The sequence below is a fragment of the Dipodomys spectabilis genome, unplaced genomic scaffold (genome assembly GCF_019054845.1).
Source record: "Dipodomys spectabilis isolate Male_0828 unplaced genomic scaffold, ASM1905484v1 ptg000323l, whole genome shotgun sequence".
Classification (NCBI taxonomy): domain Eukaryota; kingdom Metazoa; phylum Chordata; class Mammalia; order Rodentia; family Heteromyidae; genus Dipodomys; species Dipodomys spectabilis.
Window position 1 is genome coordinate 2,161,663 of NW_024871000.1, and position 4,895 is coordinate 2,166,557.

Below are 4,895 nucleotides of genomic sequence, written 5' to 3' on the forward strand. Positions count from 1 at the left end.
TTTTTTTTATTTTATTTTTTGGGTCCGATCATGGGGCCTGAACTCTGGGCCTGGGCGCTCTGCCTCAGCATTTCAGCTCAAGGCTAGCGCTGTACAACTTGAGACACAGCACCACTTCCGGCTTGTTTCTTTTTGCTTATGTGGTGCTGAGGAATCAAACCCAGGGCCGCAGGCATGCACGGCAAGCACTCTACCACTGAGTCACCTTCCCAGCCCAGCAGCTTGTTTTTTGTTTCCTAATTGTGTCATTTGTTATTCTTGGTCTAAGTCATCTCTTCATCTTAATTGTTTAGTTTTCTATTTTATCTCTATTGGTTTGCTGATTATGCATTTTGTTTAAACTTTTTAATTACTGACATGAGGCTGAAAAGCTTTATGCTAGTTTATTACTTGCTATGTTAATGTAAAATTACTCCTTTCCACAGCTCTTCTACTCTACGATACTACAGTATTTCCTCCAGTCACATCTCCTGTATCGCTGCTCTCATATATTTTATTTTATTTTTTATTTAAAGTTCCAGTATCGGTTTTAAAAAGTACTAAATCTTTTAAATATCATCACTTACTGTATTTTAAGAATTCAAGAATGAAAAAAATCACATATAATCACTCCAAAATGCTTTAAAACTAGGAAATGATAAAACAGGCCACTGTGAAGTAAATTTTCTTCTACTTTCAAAATTATTCTGAAAGCCTTGTGCTGGTTTGTCACACATGTAATCCTAACTACTCGGGATACCTACTCAGGGGCCTGAGATCTGTGGATAACATTTGGAAGCCAATCAGGGCAAAATAAATTCATGAGATTATTTTTCAAAAATTTTAATGAACTAACAAAGGGCCAGGAATGGAGATGTAGCTCATATAGTAGCTCACCAATCTAGAGAGAAAGACATAGCGAGACCTTGAAGCCCTGATTTCAAACTCTGAGCATGCCAACACGCAGGAATGCACACACACTCACTTTTTCAAAATATCTTCATATCAGTGTTTTGCATTAATTTATTTGTTAACGATATTATTTGGGTAAAATAGGCAAAATAAACTCTTCCATCTCAAAACATTTTTATACATTTTTTGTTGTAAAAATACTGTACAGAATGGTTATAGTTACATGAGCAAAGTAATAAGTACATTTCATATCAAGCATTGTTACCTCCTCCTTTGTTTTTCCCCCACCATTCCTTCCCTTCCACCTCCACAAGTACACTCCTCACACCTCCAAGGCCCACCCAATGTCCCCAGCCTAAATTGTAAAATTCGTTCTTCAAAATATTGTCTTGTGCATCTATTGTTATACAATGGGTCAAACTGTATTCCTATTTAAGCATGTTGTTTTGTCCCTTTCTTTCCCCAAATTAGAGAAGTGTATATACAAGATGCAGGTGCACCAACATCAAGTAAAGTGAAAACAGGGGTTATATTGTTGGGGAGAAACACATTAAAAAAAAAGAAATCACGTTGTACATTATAAATATGTGAGAAACAACAGCAAGAAAGAAAAAACCACTTGTGTCTCTATCTTGGGGGTCATTTAGCTTAACATCTACTTATGTAGTCATATACACATAGCTTTTCAACTTTTCTGCTTATCCCAGACATATACTAGTCATTGCAAATAAGGGATACCATGGGACCTATGTTTCTTTGGACTTGGCTTACATCAGTTAATATAATTTTTTTCCAAGTCTTTCCATTTCCTAAAAATTGGGCGATGTCATTCTTTCTGATGGAGGCATAGAATTAATATATATACACATATATATGTATATATATAGTATATGTGTGTGTGTACACACATATACACACAGAACATTTTCCTTTTTTGTTTTTTAGAGCAACTTAGTTTTCCACCTTCATCATTTTTTCAAATGTTTTTATTGTGATTAAATGATTACATAATTTCCCATATTTCACAATATTGTGGGATAGTGATGCTTAGTTAAAGTCACAAACACATTCTAACTTTGATGGAGCAAATTGTCTATCATGGTCTACAATACTTATGAGTTCTATGAGCTTTGCAATAGAGTTATTTCCTCCATATGTATAGTTTTTTGTTTTGAAATATGTATATTTCCTTTGTTTTGTATAGTGTCTGCTGTTCCCTCTTTCCCACTTGTTCCCTCCTTCCCTTCAGTGACATTGAGTTGCTTAGTTCATTTTGGTCAATGTCCAGTGCAGGTGATGGATCCCACTGTTGCATGTTTTTCCCTGATTCCTTCTAGTTCTGTGTCGTCTTCCTGGTTTCCCTTCAGTGTGCAAATATGATCAGCAGAATGAGGATATTTAGTAGTGATTCGACCAGATGAGTGGAAGTCCTTGTTTTCTTAAGTGTTGTTAATTTTGTTGTATCACCTTACATTTTGGATTTAACATCCACTTACCATGGAGACCATGTGCTGTTTGTCTCTTTGCTTTTGTCTTACCTCGCTCAACATGATTTCCTGTAGCTTGATTGATTTCCCTGCTAATGCCATTATTTTGTCTTTCTAATGGCTGGAACATATTCCGTTGTGTATAGTTACCACAGTTTTTGGATCCATTCACCTCTGGTGGGACATATGGGTTGTTTTCATATCCTGGATATTGTGAACAGTGCTGCAATAAACATGGAGGTGCATGTATCCTTGAATATTGGTACCTGTTGTTCAGAATAGATGCCTAGAAGTGGTATGAGTGAGCCATAAGGAAGGTCAATAATTAGCTTTCTGAGGACTCACCAGATTGCTTTCCAAAGTGGTTGTGTAAGTGTACATTCACACACACACACACACACACACACACACACACACAGAACGTTTTCTTGATCCATTCTTCTACTGAGGGGCATCGGGGTTGGTTCCGTATCTTAGCTATGGCAAATAATGCTACAATAAACGTTGTTGTGGTGGTAGTTTTAGTATGGACTTATTTGTGATCATTTGGGTGAATGCCCAAAAGTGGGATTGCTGTGTAATAGGGGAGCTCTATGTGGAGTCTTTTGAGGAAGCTCCAAACCGCTTTCCAAAATGGATGAACAAGTTTACACTCCCACCAAGAGTGCAGTAGGCTTCCCTTCTGGCCACATCCCATCCAGCATCTGTTGGTGTAAAAATATGGAACGATTCATTAATTTGCGTGTCATCCTTGTGCAGGGACCATGCTAATCTTCTCTGTATGTTCCAATTTTAGTGTATGTGCAGCCAAATTGAGCACAGAACATTTTTTATATATAAAGTGTAATTGATTGTCTTAAACTAGACAATTCAACAAAAAGTAAGTTCAAAAAATTGTGAAATTTTGCAACCATGTATTTCTTACATAAGCACACATTTAAGAATAAAGTCAATATTGACATGACAAAAACAAAATAATTCCAGATATTTGTTGTTCATGAGATGTGTAGGAGGAGGAATTCAATTATTCTACACAAGGCACCTGTCATAATGATCATTGCAGCAAATGTTAAGGTTTGTTAAAAGTTTTAATGATTTAAATATGTTTCATTTTGGGATTTGCTTATATATGCAAAATTAAGACTGGTAGGTCATAAATTTTTTCGATAAAGTATATAATATTTCCGGTAGCATGTACTACTAAGTATGTACATTTCAGAGTTTATAGAAACTTTGCTAATGAGAAGTTGCAAAGACTGTGTAAAGAAGCAGAGTGAAGAGTTAAGAATTTAAGTACACAGTTTCTGATAAATCTTTAGGGCTCCCTTAAGTTATATGTTAGTGATGAACAAATAATGATAAAAGCCACATACACATGATGAGATTATCTATAAATAGTCATCTTAGTGGGTAAATTTAAAGGCTACTCATAGCTTTATCCAGTTTTAAATGTACAGGAATATGAGAAAATAGTAAAATCTACTATGTACTTTTCAAATACTGTAAACCCTGGTAATTGTTTTGTTTTTTTATTTTAGGAATCATTAATATATAATTATTGTTTTCTTTATTTATAGAATTTTTTCCTTGTCGTAATATAATACAACTTTTTGTGAGTCGTGATTAAGAGGTACTTTGAGAATATTATTGGGATGGCCACACCATTTTTCATAGGTGCATGTGAATTTACAAATAGCAAAACTAAAAACAAAATATTGATTAAAAATTATATCAAGTAGAGTCTGAATCAGGAGTGTTGATAAATGTCCACACCTAAAATCTTAACCCTAGGCTGAAGTAGTGGTATTATAGTGTTGAGGCCACAAAATTGAGAAACTGTGTTTTGTTTTGTTTTGTTTTTTGCTTTGGTTTTGTTGGTTGTGGGGCTTGAACTCTGGGTCTTGGGTAGTGTCCCTCAGCTCTTCAGCTCAAGGCTAGCGCTATCACTTGATCCACAGCAGCACTTTCATCTTTTTCTGCTTATGTCGTGCTGAGGAATGAAATCCAGGACCTCATGCATGCAAGGCAAGCACTCTACCACTGAGCCGCCTTCCCAGCTCCTGAGAAACTGTGATTTAAAAAATCATCTGAACAATATTTGCTTTCTGCTTTGGGTTATATAATGAAATATGTGAACACATTTTTATATTTTTGTGAATTGTCATACTTCTAAATTTATACTAACTACAGCCAATTTATCCTTTTCAAAGTCAAGAAATATTTCTGAAAGTTTGCTTCTGTGAAGACTGTTTTTGCATTTATAATTTCTTCTGAGCCATTTTTATTTATTATCAAAATCACTTTATATTTTATTTTGATGCGTTATCATACATCAAATACCTTCAAATGTACATGTAGTGTCTCAAAATAGCAGTATGAATGTCCTCATACACCTCTTGTTTATCTGTTACGCACTTTAATATTATGATATTTTTCTCTGTCTTTCACTCTCTTCATTTCTGCTCTTTCTCTTTCATGCTCCATGTCTGCTACTTAGAATTTCTGCTGGTCTACTAT

General features: G+C 35.1%; 1 non-coding gene across 1 annotated transcript; it reads right to left on the reverse strand.

The window, feature by feature from the left end:
* Window positions 1-3,092: 3,092 nt before the first annotated feature.
* LOC122128138 lies at window positions 3,093-3,198 on the reverse strand. The gene has a single exon (XR_006151377.1). It is a non-coding gene; the product is annotated as a U6 spliceosomal RNA (small nuclear RNA).
* Between the last annotated feature and the right edge of the window lie 1,697 nt (window positions 3,199-4,895).